This window comes from Eriocheir sinensis, unplaced genomic scaffold (assembly GCF_024679095.1).
Source record: "Eriocheir sinensis breed Jianghai 21 unplaced genomic scaffold, ASM2467909v1 Scaffold962, whole genome shotgun sequence".
NCBI classification, from domain to species: domain Eukaryota; kingdom Metazoa; phylum Arthropoda; class Malacostraca; order Decapoda; family Varunidae; genus Eriocheir; species Eriocheir sinensis.
This window is the reverse complement of record NW_026112344.1, coordinates 27,475-42,456: the sequence shown is the minus strand read 5'-3', so window position 1 is coordinate 42,456 and position 14,982 is coordinate 27,475. Positions and strand designations below refer to the sequence as shown.

At 48.7% G+C, this 14,982-nt stretch overlaps 1 long non-coding RNA gene across 1 annotated transcript; it reads right to left on the bottom strand.

The window, feature by feature from the left end:
• Positions 1-11,727: 11,727 nt before the first annotated feature.
• On the bottom strand, positions 11,728-12,328 carry LOC126995030 (uncharacterized). The gene is made up of 3 exons (XR_007749824.1): positions 12,257-12,328; positions 12,100-12,163; positions 11,728-11,945 (listed from the first exon to the last, which is right to left on the bottom strand). It is a non-coding gene; the product is annotated as an uncharacterized LOC126995030 (long non-coding RNA).
• Between the last annotated feature and the right edge of the window lie 2,654 nt (positions 12,329-14,982).

Sequence of the window (14,982 nt, the reverse complement as noted above, 5' to 3'; positions counted from 1 at the left end):
GTTGCCTCTTTCTATCTTATATCGATATTTTCACGCTAATTGCTCTTCTGAACTTGCTAACTGCATGCTTCCCCCCCTCCCGCGGCCCCGCTGCACACGACTTTCTACTCATGCTCATCCCTATTCTGTCTAAACCCCTCATGCAAGAGTTAACCAGAATCTCCATTCTTTCATCCCTTTCATTGGTAAACTCTGGAGAAGCCTTCCTTCATCTGTATTTCCTCCTGCCTATAACTTGACCTCTTTCAAGAAGTGTATCAAGTCACCTCTCCACCCGAAATTGACCTCTCTTCTGGCTACTCTTTACTTTTTACTTTTGTGGGAGAGGCGAGTAGCGGGCTTTTTTTGTTGCCCTTGAGCTGGATACTTTGATGTAAAAAAAAAAAAAAAAAAAAAAAAAAAAAAGCTGAGGAAGCAAAAATGTGTAGCAGGAAAGGGATCTCTCTCTCTCTCTCTCTCTCTCTCTCTCTCTCTCTCTCTCTCTCTCTCTCTCTCTCTCTCTCTCTCTCTCTCTCTCTCTCTCTCTCTCTCTTCCACATTTTATTTCGTTATTACTAAATTTTTCTCCTACGTACAGCTAATAATTTATTGTTATTTAAATAATCCACATATTAGCATATAACTACTTCATGCCAGCAAGCAGCAGGAGAAGGTTTTCTTACATGAAGGGAGGCAGATCAGGAGCAGGAAAGAACCCAGGAACACAGACGCCCATCTATACACTGCTGCTCCAGGCCAGGAAGCAGCAGGAGAAGGTTTTCTTACATGAAGGGAGGCAGATCAGGAGCAGGAAAGAACCCAGGAACACAGACACCCATCTATACACTGGTGCTCCAGGCCAGGAAGCAGAAAAAGGTTTTCTTACATGAAGGGAGGCAGATCAGGAGCAGGAAAGAACCCAGGAACACAGACGCCCATCTATACACTGCTGTTCCAGGCCAGGAAGCAGCAGGAGAAGGTTTTCTTACATGAAGGGAGGCAGATCAGGAGCAGGAAAGAACCCAGGAACACAGATGCCCATCTACACACTGCTGTTCCAGGCCAGGAAGCAGAAAAAGAAGGTTTTCTTACATGAAGGGAGGCAGATCAGGAGCAGGAAAGAACCCAGGAACACAGACGCCCATCTATACACTGCTGCTCCAGGCCAGCAAGCAGCAGGAGAAGGTTTTCTTACATGAAGGGAGGCAGATCAGGAGCAGGAAAGAACCCAGGAACACAGACGCCAATCTATACACTGCTGCTCCAGGCCAGGAAGCAGAAAAAGAAGGTTTTCTTACATGAAGGGAAGCAGATCAGGAGCAGGAAAGAACCCAGGAACACAGACGCCCATCTATACACTGCTGCTCCAGGCCAGGAAGCAGCAGGAGAAGGTTTTCTTACATGAAGGGAGGCAGATCAGGAGCAGGAAAGAACCCAGGAACACAGACGTCCATCTATACACTGCTGCTCCAGGCCAAGAAGCAGCAGGAGAAGGTTTTCTTACATAAAGGGAGGCAGATCAGGAGCAGGAAGGAGCCCAGGAACACAGACGCCCATCTATACACTGCTGCTCCAGGCCAGGAAGCAGCAGGAGAAGGTTTTCTTACATGAAGGGAAGCAGATCAGGAGCAGGAAAGAACCCAGGAACACAGACGCCCATCTATACACTGCTGCTCCAGGCCAGGAAGCAGAAAAAGAAGGTTTTCTTACATGAAGGGAGGCAGATCAGGAGCAGGAAAGAACCCAGGAACACAGACGCCCATCTATACACTGCTGCTCCAGACCAGGAAGCAGAAAAAGAAGGTTTTCTTACATGAAGGGAGGCAGATCAGGAGCAGGAAAGAACCCAGGAACACAGACGCCCATCTATACACTGCTGCTCCAGGCCAGGAAGCAGCAGGAGAAGGTTTTCTTACATGAAGGGAGGCAGATCAGGAGCAGGAAAGAACCCAGGAACACAGACGCCCATCTATACACTGCTGCTCCAGGCCAGGAAGCAGCAGAAGGTTTTCTTACATGAAGGGAGGCAGATCAGGAGCAGGAAAGAACCCAGGAACACAGACGCCCATCTATACACTGCTGCTCCAGGCCAGGAAGCAGAAAAAGAAGGTTTTCTTACATGAAGGGAAGCAGATCAGGAGCAGGAAAGAACCCAGGAACACAGACGCCCATCTATACACTGCTGCTCCAGGCCAGGAAGCAGAAAAAGGTTTTCTTACATGAAGGGAAGCAGATCAGGAGCAGGAAAGAACCCAGGAACACAGACGCCCATCTATACACGGCTGCTCCAGGCCAGGAAGCAGAAAAAGAAGGTTTTCTTACATGAAGGGAAGCAGATCAGGAGCAGGAAAGAACCCAGGAACACAGACGCCCATCTATACACTGCTGCTGCAGGCCAGGAAGCAGCAGGAGAAGGTTTTCTTACATGAAGGGAGGCAGATCAGGAGCAGGAAAGAACCCAGGAACACAGACGCCCATCTATACACTGCTGCTCCAGGCCAGGAAGCAGCAGGAGAAGGTTTTCTTACATGAAGGGAGGCAGATCAGGAGCAGGAAGGAGCCCAGGAACACAGACGCCCATCTATACACTGCTGCTCCAGGCCAGGAAGCAACAGGAGAAGGTTTTCTTACATGAAGGGAGGCAGATCAGGAGCAGGAAAGAACCCAGGAACACAGACGCCCATCTACACACTGCTGCTCCAGGCCAGGAAGCAGCAGGAGAAGGTTTTCTTACATGAAGGGAGGCAGATCAGGAGCAGGAAAGAACCCAGGAACACAGATGCCCATCTACACACTGCTGCTCCAGGCCAGGAAGCAGAAAAAGGTTTTCTTACATGAAAGGAGGCAGATCAGGAGCAGGAAAGAACCCAGGAACACAGATGCCCATCTATACACTGCTGCTCCAGGCCAGGAAGCAGAGAAAGAACCCAGGAACACAGACGCCCATCTACACACTGCTGCTCCAGGCCAGGAAGCAGAAAAAGGTTTTCTTACATGAAGGGAAGCAGATCAGGAGCATGAAAGAACCCAGGAGCACAGACGCCCATCTATACACTGCTGCTCCAGGCCAGGAAGCAGAAAAAGAAGGTTTTCTTACATGAAGGGAGGCAGATCAGGAGCAGGAAAGAACCCAGGAGCACAGACGCCCATCTATACACTGCTGCTCCAGGCCAGGAAGCAGAAGAAGAAGGATTTCTTACATGAAGGGAGGCAGATCAGGAGCAGGAAAGAACCCAGGAACACAGACGCCCATCTATACACTGCTGCTCCAGGCCAGGAAGCAGAAAAAGAAGGTTTTCTTACATGAAGGGAGGCAGATCAGGAGCAGGAAAGAACCCAGGAGCACAGACGCCCATCTATACACTGCTGCTCCAGGCCAGGAAGCAGAAAAAGAAGGTTTTCTTACATGAAGGGAAGCAGATCAGGAGCATGAAAGAACCCAGGAGCACAGACGCCCATCTATACACTGCTGCTCCAGGCCAGGAAGCAGAAAAAGAAGGTTTTCTTACATGAAGGGAGGCAGATCAGGAGCAGGAAAGAACCCAGGAACACAGACGCCCATCTATACACTGCTGCTCCAGGCCAGGAAGCAGCAGGAGAAGGTTTTCTTACATGAAGGGAGGCAGATCAGGAGCAGGAAAGAACCCAGGAACACAGACGCCCATCTATACACTGCTGCTCCAGGCCAGGAAGCAGCAGGAGAAGGTTTTCTTACATGAAGGGAGGCAGATCAGGAGCAGGAAAGAACCCAGGAACACAGACGCCCATCTATACACTGCTGCTCCAGGCCAGGAAGCAGAAAAGAAGGTTTTCTTACATGAAGGGAAGCAGATCAGGAGCAGGAAAGAACCCAGGAACACAGACGCCCATCTACACACTGCTGCTCCAGGCCAGGAAGCAGAAAAAGGTTTTCTTACATGAAAGGAGGCAGATCAGGAGCAGGAAAGAACCCAGGAACACAGATGCCCATCTATACACTGCTGCTCCAGGCCAGGAAGCAGAAAAAGGTTTTCTTACATGAACGGAAGCAGATCAGGAGCATGAAAGAACCCAGGAGCACAGACGCCCATCTATACACTGCTGCTCCAGGCCAGGAAGCAGAAAAAGAAGGTTTTCTTACATGAAGGGAGGCAGATCAGGAGCAGGAAAGAACCCAGGAGCACAGACGCCCATCTATACACTGCTGCTCCAGGCCAGGAAGCAGAAAAAGAAGGTTTTCTTACATGAAGGGAGGCAGATCAGGAGCAGGAAAGAACCCAGGAACACAGACGCCCATCTATACACTGCTGCTCCAGGCCAGGAAGCAGCAGGAGAAGGTTTTCTTACATGAAGGGAGGCAGATCAGGAGCAGGAAAGAACCCAGGAACACAGACGCCCATCTATACACTGCTGCTCCAGGCCAGGAAGCAGCAGGAGAAGGTTTTCTTACATGAAGGGAAGCAGATCAGGAGCAGGAAAGAACCCAGGAACACAGACGCCCATCTATACACTGCTGCTCCAGGCCAGGAAGCAGAAATAGAAGGTTTTCTTACATGAAGGGAGGCAGATCAGGAGCAGGAAAGAACCCAGGAACACAGACGCCCATCAATACACTGCTGCTCCAGGCCAGGAAGCAGCAGGAGAAGGTTTTCTTACATGAAGGGAGGCAGATCAGGAGCAGGAAAGAACCCAGGAACACAGACGCCCATCTATACACTGCTGCTCCAGGCCAGGAAGCAGAAAAAGGTTTTCTTACATGAAGGGAAGCAGATCAGGAGCAGGAAAGAACCCAGGAACACAGACGCCCATCTATACACTGCTGCTCCAGGCCAGGAAGCAGCAGGAGAAGGTTTTCTTACATGAAGGGAGGCAGATCAGGAGCAGGAAAGAACCCAGGAACACAGACGCCCATCTATACACTGCTGCTCCAGGCCAGGAAGCAGAAAAAGAAGGTTTTCTTACATGAAGGGAGGCAGATCAGGAGCAGGAAAGAACCCAGGAACACAGACGCCCATCTATACACTGCTGCTCCAGGCCAGGAAGCAGAAAAAGGTTTTCTTACATGAAGGGAGGCAGATCAGGAGCAGGAAAGAACCCAGGATCACAGACGCCCATCTATACACTGCTGCTCCAGGCCAGGAAGCAGCAGAAGGTTTTCTTACATGAAGGGAGGCAGATCAGGAGCAGGAAAGAACCCAGGAACACAGACGCCCATCTATACACTGCTGCTGCAGGCCAGGAAGCAGAAAAAGAAGGTTTTCTTACATGAAGGGAAGCAGATCAGGAGCATGAAAGAACCCAGGAACACAGATGCCCATCTACACACTGCTGCTCCAGGCCAGGAAGCAGAAAAAGAAGGTTTTCTTACATGAAGGGAGGCAGATCAGGAGCAGGAAAGAACCCAGGAACACAGATGCCCATCTATACACTGCTGCTCCAGGCCAGGAAGCAGAGAAAGAACCCAGGAACACAGACGCCCATCTACACACTGCTGCTCCAGGCCAGGAAGCAGAAAAAGGTTTTCTTACATGAAGGGAAGCAGATCAGGAGCATGAAAGAACCCAGGAACACAGACGCCCATCTATACACTGCTGCTCCAGGCCAGGAAGCAGAAAAAGAAGGTTTTCTTACATGAAGGGAGGCAGATCAGGAGCAGGAAAGAACCCAGGAGCACAGACGCCCATCTATACACTGCTGCTCCAGGCCAGGAAGCAGAAGAAGAAGGATTTCTTACATGAAGGGAGGCAGATCAGGAGCAGGAAAGAACCCAGGAACACAGACGCCCATCTATACACTGCTGCTCCAGGCCAGGAAGCAGAAAAAGAAGGTTTTCTTACATGAAGGGAGGCAGATCAGGAGCAGGAAAGAACCCAGGAGCACAGACGCCCATCTATACACTGCTGCTCCAGGCCAGGAAGCAGAAAAAGAAGGTTTTCTTACATGAAGGGAAGCAGATCAGGAGCATGAAAGAACCCAGGAGCACAGACGCCCATCTATACACTGCTGCTCCAGGCCAGGAAGCAGAAAAAGAAGGTTTTCTTACATGAAGGGAGGCAGATCAGGAGCAGGAAAGAACCCAGGAACACAGACGCCCATCTATACACTGCTGCTCCAGGCCAGGAAGCAGCAGGAGAAGGTTTTCTTACATGAAGGGAGGCAGATCAGGAGCAGGAAAGAACCCAGGAACACAGACGCCCATCTATACACTGCTGCTCCAGGCCAGGAAGCAGCAGGAGAAGGTTTTCTTACATGAAGGGAGGCAGATCAGGAGCAGGAAAGAACCCAGGAACACAGACGCCCATCTATACACTGCTGCTCCAGGCCAGGAAGCAGAAAAAGAAGGTTTTCTTACATGAAGGGAAGCAGATCAGGAGCAGGAAAGAACCCAGGAACACAGACGCCCATCTACACACTGCTGCTCCAGGCCAGGAAGCAGAAAAAGGTTTTCTTACATGAAAGGAGGCAGATCAGGAGCAGGAAAGAACCCAGGAACACAGATGCCCATCTATACACTGCTGCTCCAGGCCAGGAAGCAGAAAAAGGTTTTCTTACATGAACGGAAGCAGATCAGGAGCATGAAAGAACCCAGGAGCACAGACGCCCATCTATACACTGCTGCTCCAGGCCAGGAAGCAGAAAAAGAAGGTTTTCTTACATGAAGGGAGGCAGATCAGGAGCAGGAAAGAACCCAGGAGCACAGACGCCCATCTATACACTGCTGCTCCAGGCCAGGAAGCAGAAAAAGAAGGTTTTCTTACATGAAGGGAGGCAGATCAGGAGCAGGAAAGAACCCAGGAACACAGACGCCCATCTATACACTGCTGCTCCAGGCCAGGAAGCAGCAGGAGAAGGTTTTCTTACATGAAGGGAGGCAGATCAGGAGCAGGAAAGAACCCAGGAACACAGACGCCCATCTATACACTGCTGCTCCAGGCCAGGAAGCAGCAGGAGAAGGTTTTCTTACATGAAGGGAAGCAGATCAGGAGCAGGAAAGAACCCAGGAACACAGACGCCCATCTATACACTGCTGCTCCAGGCCAGGAAGCAGAAAAAGAAGGTTTTCTTACATGAAGGGAGGCAGATCAGGAGCAGGAAAGAACCCAGGAACACAGACGCCCATCAATACACTGCTGCTCCAGGCCAGGAAGCAGCAGGAGAAGGTTTTCTTGAAGGGAGGCAGATCAGGAGCAGGAAAGAACCCAGGAACACAGACGCCCATCTATACACTGCTGCTCCAGGCCAGGAAGCAGAAAAAGGTTTTCTTACATGAAGGGAAGCAGATCAGGAGCAGGAAAGAACCCAGGAACACAGACGCCCATCTATACACTGCTGCTCCAGGCCAGGAAGCAGCAGGAGAAGGTTTTCTTACATGAAGGGAGGCAGATCAGGAGCAGGAAAGAACCCAGGAACACAGACGCCCATCTATACACTGCTGCTCCAGGCCAGGAAGCAGAAAAAGAAGGTTTTCTTACATGAAGGGAGGCAGATCAGGAGCAGGAAAGAACCCAGGAACACAGACGCCCATCTATACACTGCTGCTCCAGGCCAGGAAGCAGAAAAAGAAGGTTTTCTTACATGAAGGGAGGCAGATCAGGAGCAGGAAAGAACCCAGGATCACAGACGCCCATCTATACACTGCTGCTCCAGGCCAGGAAGCAGCAGAAGGTTTTCTTACATGAAGGGAGGCAGATCAGGAGCAGGAAAGAACCCAGGAACACAGACGCCCATCTATACACTGCTGCTGCAGGCCAGGAAGCAGAAAAAGAAGGTTTTCTTACATGAAGGGAAGCAGATCAGGAGCAGGAAAGAACCCAGGAACACAGACGCCCATCTATACACTGCTGCTCCAGGCCAGGAAGCAGAAAAAGTAGGTTTTCTTACATGAAGGGAGGCAGATCAGGAGCAGGAAAGAACCCAGGAACACAGACGCCCATCTATACACTGCTGCTCCAGGCCAGGAAGCAGCAGGAGAAGGTTTTCTTACATGAAGGGAGGCAGATCAGGAGCAGGAAAGAACCCAGGAACACAGACGCCCATCTATACACTGCTGCTCCAGGCCAGGAAGCAGAAAAAGAAGGTTTTCTTACATGAAGGGAAGCAGATCAGGAGCAGGAAAGAACCCAGGAACACAGACGCCCATCTATACACTGCTGCTCCAGGCCAGGAAGCAGAAAAAGGTTTTCTTACATGAAGGGAAGCAGATCAGGAGCAGGAAAGAACCCAGGAACACAGACGCCCATCTACACACTGCTGCTCCAGGCCAGGAAGCAGCAGGAGAAGGTTTTCTTACATGAAGGGAGGCAGATCAGGAGCAGGAAAGAACCCAGGAACACAGACGCCCATCTATACACTGCTGCTCCAGGCCAGGAAGCAGAAAAAGGTTTTCTTACATGAAGGGAAGCAGATCAGGAGCAGGAAAGAACCCAGGAACACAGACGCCCATCTATACACTGCTGCTCCAGGCCAGCAAGCACCAGGAGAAGGTTTTCTTACATGAAGGGAGGCAGATCAGGAGCAGGAAAGAACCCAGGAACACAGACGCCCATCTATACACTGCTGCTCCAGGCCAGGAAGCAGCAGGAGAAGGTTTTCTTACATGAAGGGAGGCAGATCAGGAGCAGGAAAGAACCCAGGAACACAGACGCCCATCTATACACTGCTGCTCCAGGCCAGGAAGCAGCAGGAGAAGGTTTTCTTACATGAAGGGAAGCAGATCAGGAGCAGGAAAGAACCCAGGAACACAGACACCCATCTATACACTGCTGCTCCAGGCCAGGAGGCAGCAGGAGAAGGTTTTCTTACATGAAGGGAGGCAGATCAGGAGCAGGAAAGAACCCAGGAACACAGACGTCCATCTATACAGTGCTGCTCCAGGGCAGGAAGCAGCAGGAGAAGGTTTTCTTACATGAAGGGAGGCAGATCAGGAGCAGGAAAGAACCCAGGAACACAGATGCCCATCTATACACTGCTGCTCCAGGCCAGGAAGCAGAAAAAGTAGGTTTTCTTACATGAAGGGAGGCAGATCAGGAGCAGGAAAGAACCCAGGAACACAGACACCCATCTATACACTGCTGCTCCAGGCCAGGAAGCAGAAAAAGTAGGTTTTCTTACATGAAGGGAGGCAGATCAGTAGCAGGAAAGAACCCAGGAACACAGACGCCCATCTATACACTGCTGCTCCAGGCCAGGAAGAAGAAAAAGAAGGTTTTCTTACATGAAGGGAGGCAGATCAGGAGCAGGAAAGAACCCAGGAACACAGACGCCCATCTATACACTGCTGCTCCAGGCCAGGAAGCAGCAGGAGAAGGTTTTCTTACATGAAGGGAGGCAGATCAGGAGCAGGAAAGAACCCAGGAACACAGACGCCCATCTATACACTGCTGCTCCAGGGCAGGAAGCAGCAGGAGAAGGTTTTCTTACATGAAGGGAGGCAGATCAGGAGCAGGAAAGAACCCAGGAACACAGACGCCCATCTATACACTGCTGCTCCAGGCCAGGAAGCAGAAAAAGAAGGTTTTCTTACATGAAGGGAAGCAGATCAGGAGCAGGAAAGAACCCAGGAACACAGACGCCCATCTATACACTGCTGCTCCAGGCCAGGAAGCAGAAAAAGGTTTTCTTACATGAAAGGAAGCAGATCAGGAGCAGAAAAGAACCCAGGAACACAGACGCCCATCTATACACTGCTGCTCCAGACCAGGAAGCAGAAAAAGAAGGTTTTCTTACATGAAGGGAGGCAGATCAGGAGCAGGAAAGAACCCAGGAACACAGACGCCCATCTATACACTGCTGCTCCAGGCCAGGAAGCAGCAGGAGAAGGTTTTCTTACATGAAGGGAGGCAGATCAGGAGCAGGAAAGAACCCAGGAACACAGACGCCCATCTATACACTGCTGCTCCAGGCCAGGAAGCAGCAGGAGAAGGTTTTCTTACATGAAGGGAGGCAGATCAGGAGCAGGAAAGAACCCAGGAACACAGACGCCCATCTATACACTGCTGCTCCAGGCCAGGAAGCAGAAAAAGAAGGTTTTCTTACATGAAGGGAAGCAGATCAGGAGCAGGAAAGAACCCAGGAACACAGACGCCCATCTATACACTGCTGCTCCAGGCCAGGAAGCAGAAAAAGAAGGTTTTCTTACATGAAGGGAAGCAGATCAGGAGCAGGAAAGAACCCAGGAACACAGACGCCCATCTACACACTGCTGCTCCAGGCCAGGAAGCAGAAAAAGAAGGTTTTCTTACATGAAGGGAAGCAGATCAGGAGCAGGAAAGAACCCAGGAACACAGACGCCCATCTATACACTGCTGCTCCAGGCCAGGAAGCAGAAAAGTAGGTTTTCTTACATGAAGGAGGCAGATCATGAGCAGGAAAGAACCCAGGAACACAGACGCCCATCTATACACTGCTGCTCTAGGCCAGGAAGCAGAAAAAGGTTTTCTTACATGAAGGGAAGCAGATCAGGAGCAGGAAAGAACCCAGGAACACAGACGCCCATCTATACACTGCTGCTCCAGGCCAGGAAGCAGAAAAAGGTTTTCTTACATGAAAGGAAGCAGATCAGGAGCAGAAAAGAACCCAGGAACACAGACGCCCATCTATACACTGCTGCTGCAGGCCAGGAAGCAGAAAAAGAAGGTTTTCTTACATGAAGGGAAGCAGATCAGGAGCAGGAAAGAACCCAGGATCACAGACGCCCATCTATACACTGCTGCTCCAGGCCAGGAAGCAGAAAAAGAAGGTTTTCTTACATGAAGGGAGGCAGATCAGGAGCAGGAAAGAACCCAGGAACACAGACGCCCATCTATACACTGCTGCTGCAGGCCAGGAAGCAGCAGGAGAAGGTTTTCTTACATGAAGGGAAGCAGATCAGGAGCAGGAAAGAACCCAGGAACACAGACGCCCATCTACACACTGCTGCTCCAGGCCAGGAAGCAGAAAAAGGTTTTCTTACATGAAGGGAAGCAGATCAGGAGCAGGAAAGAACCCAGGAACACAGACGCCCATCTATACACTGCTGCTCCAGGCCAGGAAGCAGCAGGAGAAGGTTTTCTTACATGAAGGGAGGCAGATCAGGAGCAGGAAAGAACCCAGGAACACAGACGCCCATCTATACACTGCTGCTCCAGGCCAGGAAGCAGAAAAAGAAGGTTTTCTTACATGAAGGGAGGCAGATCAGGAGCAGGAAAGAACCCAGGAACACAGACGCCCATCTATACACTGCTGCTCCAGGCCAGGAAGCAGAAAAAGGTTTTCTTACATGAAGGGAGGCAGATCAGGAGCAGGAAAGAACCCAGGATCACAGACGCCCATCTATACACTGCTGCTCCAGGCAAGGAAGCAGAAAAAGAAGGTTTTCTTACATGAAGGGAGGCAGATCAGGAGCAGGAAAGAACCCAGGAACACAGACGCCCATCTATACACTGCTGCTGCAGGCCAGGAAGCAGCAGGAGAAGGTTTTCTTACATGAAGGGAAGCAGATCAGGAGCAGGAAAGAACCCAGGAACACAGACGCCCATCTATACACTGCTGCTCCAGGCCAGGAAGCAGCAGGAGAAGGTTTTCTTACATGAAGGGAGGCAGATCAGGAGCAGGAAAGAACCCAGGAACACAGACGCCCATCTATACACTGCTGCTCCAGGCCAGGAAGCAGAAAAAGAAGGTTTTCTTACATGAAGGGAAGCAGATCAGGAGCAGGAAAGAACCCAGGAACACAGACGCCCATCTACACACTGCTGCTCCAGGCCAGGAAGCAGAAAAAGGTTTTCTTACATGAAGGGAAGCAGATCAGGAGCAGGAAAGAACCCAGGAACACAGACGCCCATCTATACACTGCTGCTCCAGGCCAGGAAGCAGCAGGAGAAGGTTTTCTTACATGAAGGGAGGCAGATCAGGAGCAGGAAAGAACCCAGGAACACAGACGCCCATCTATACACTTCTGCTCCAGGCCAGGAAGCAGACTGAGGTTGTCCTGTCCTCATTGCTGTGGCCTGTAGGATCATTTTAAGAGACTACTTCCTCAACAGCCCCTTTGATAGTAGCCCCAATCTACTGCTTCAACACTTCTATCCCATCTCCACTTATTCCACGCCTTGCCGGAGAATATAACCACAAGACAACAGAAGTATACATGCTGACTAATACCTTGGCTGTTGACGCTGCGCTGGCTGTGGACTTCAGGATCTTGTTCATACAGGAACAGCTGCTTCTGGAAATACAAGATGCTGTCACAAGCAAGGTCCTTCCTATTAATGCCATAGGAGTGTTCAGTATACATGGCTGAGGCAAGAGTCTTCCTCACGTACAGAGCGCAGGAAGCGGATGAGGTCTTTGCTGAGGTTCCACTCCCTGGCTTCTGGAGTGGCATGGAGGAGACGCGTTGTAATGCAGTGACTCACAGAGGCACTCTCCAGATTCTGTCGCGGGGAAGCAAGGCAAACTTTATTTATGGAGACAAAATGACCTCCACCAAAACAAGGCAAAAATTGTCAAATGAATGCCATGAAATTAGACAAAACTAATAGCCCACCTTGCTTCTCCTTCCTCACCCTCCTGCAAAATGATGAGGCATGAGGCTGCTGTGTCCAGCTGGGGAACCTCCAGTGCTCGTATGAAGAGCTGCTTGGGGCTGCCGGCTGCTGATAGAGGTAGTGCCAGAGTGCCAGCTCTGCCTTGCAGGCACACTCCACCACCGTCTGGAGGTACACCGGAAACTCCCTGATGAGCTCCAGCACCGGGGCAGCAGGCAGTCTGGGAGGCCTCCTCCTCTAGGGCCAGATACCCTTGTCAGTTATCACCACCACTACCATCACAGAAATACAGAATATCAGACAAACAAGAGAAATTCCCTTAACCCCTTGGGTGCAGACTTCCTACCAGAAGACCTCACCAAGCTACAGGAGTGGAGCAACAAGTGGCTGCTACAATTCAATGAAGAAAACTGTAAAGTCCTGCACCTTGGGAGGGGATATCCAGCACACCAATACCACATGGGAAACACTCCACTGTCTGCCACAGAAGCAGAGAAAGACCTGGGACTATAATTATGTCACCAGGCTAACAGTGAAGGTGAAATCCGTGCCAATTGCAGCGGACGGATTAAGAAAAAAACACATGAACACGACAAACGTGACTCACCCCAAAAAAACGGTATTTGAGAGAATCCAAACATTATTGTAGAAATTTAGAATCTCTTCTAATTTAGTGTCATTTTGAAAAGTGTTATTTTGATATTCATTAGTGGCAAAACCCTATCACTACCGCACAAAAACGAAACTGAACCACAATAAAGAATGACTTACAGTGCATTCAGCCACAGGGAGGGGCTGGTGGTGGGAGGCAGTAGTACACAGGCCGGCAAGGAGGCGTCAGTCTGGGCGGCCAGCAGGATGGATGTCCTCCTCAAACATGACAACTGCCGCCCACAAAAACATGATCAAAACTAACATATAGAAAAAGTGTAAATGTATGCTCTGTCTTCCCATACCAACTATTGCAAAAAGCAGAATAAAAACTTCCTATACCAACTCTTCTTATACTAACTCTTCAATAGTTCCTATACCAACTCTTCAGTACTTCAACACTTCCTATACCAACTCTTCTTATACTAACTCTTCAATACTTCAACACTTCCTATACCAACTCTTCTTATACTAACTCTTCAATAGTTCCTATACCAACTCTTCAACACTTCCTATACCAACTCTTCTTATACTAACTCTTCAATATTTCCTATACCAACTCTTCAATACTTCAACACTTCCTATACCAGCTCTTCTTATACTAACTCTTCAATAGTTCCAATACCAACTCTTCAATACTTCCTATACCAACTCTTCTTATACTAACTCTTCAATACTTCAACACTTCCTATACCAACTCTTCTTATACTAACTCTTCAATAGTTCCTATACCAACTCTTCAACACTTCCTATACCAACTCTTCTTATACTAACTCTTCAATAGTTCCTATACCAACTCTTCAATACTTCAACACTTCCTATACCAGCTCTTCTTATACTAACTCTTCAATAGTTCCAATACCAACTCTTCAATACTTCCTATACCAACTCTTCTTATACTAACTCTTCAATAGTTCCTATACCAACTCTTCAATACTTCAACACTTCCTATACCAACTCTTCTTATACTAACTCTTCAATAGTTCCTATACCAACTCTTCAATACTTCCTATACCAACTCTTCTTATACTAACTCTTCAATAGTTCCAATATCAACTCTTCAACACTTCCTATACCAACTTTTCTTATACTAACTCTTCAGTAGTTCCTATACCAACTTTTCTTATACTAACTCTTCAGTAGTTCCTATACCAACTTTTCTTATACTAACTCTTCAGTAGTTCCTATACCAACTTTTCTTATACTAACTCTTCAGTAGTTCCTATACCAACTTTTCTTATACTAACTCTTCAATAGTTCCTATACCAACTCTTCTTATACTAACTCTTCAACACTTCCTATACCAACTTTTCTTATACCAACTCTTCAACACTTCCTATACCAACTTTTCTTATACTAACTCTTCAACACTTCCTATACCAACTCTTCTTATACTAACTCTTCAATAGTTCCTATACCAACTCTTCAATAGTTCCTATACCAACTCTTCTTATACTAACTCTTCAATAGTTCCTATACCAACTCTTCTTATACTAACTCTTCAATAGTTCCTATACCAACTCTTCTTATACTAACTCTTCAATAGTTCCAATACTTCCTATACCAACTCTTCTTATACTAACTCTTCAATAGTTCCAATACTTCCTATACCAACTCTTCTTATACTAACTCTTCAATACTTCCTATACCAACTCTTCAACACTTCCTATACCAACTCTTCAACACTTCCTATACCAACTCTTCAACACTTCCTATACCAACTCTTCTTATACTAACTCTTCAATAGTTCCAATACTTCCTATACCAACTCTTCTTATACTAACTCTTCAATACTTCCTATACCAACTCTTCAACACTTCCTATACCAACTCTTCTTATACTAACT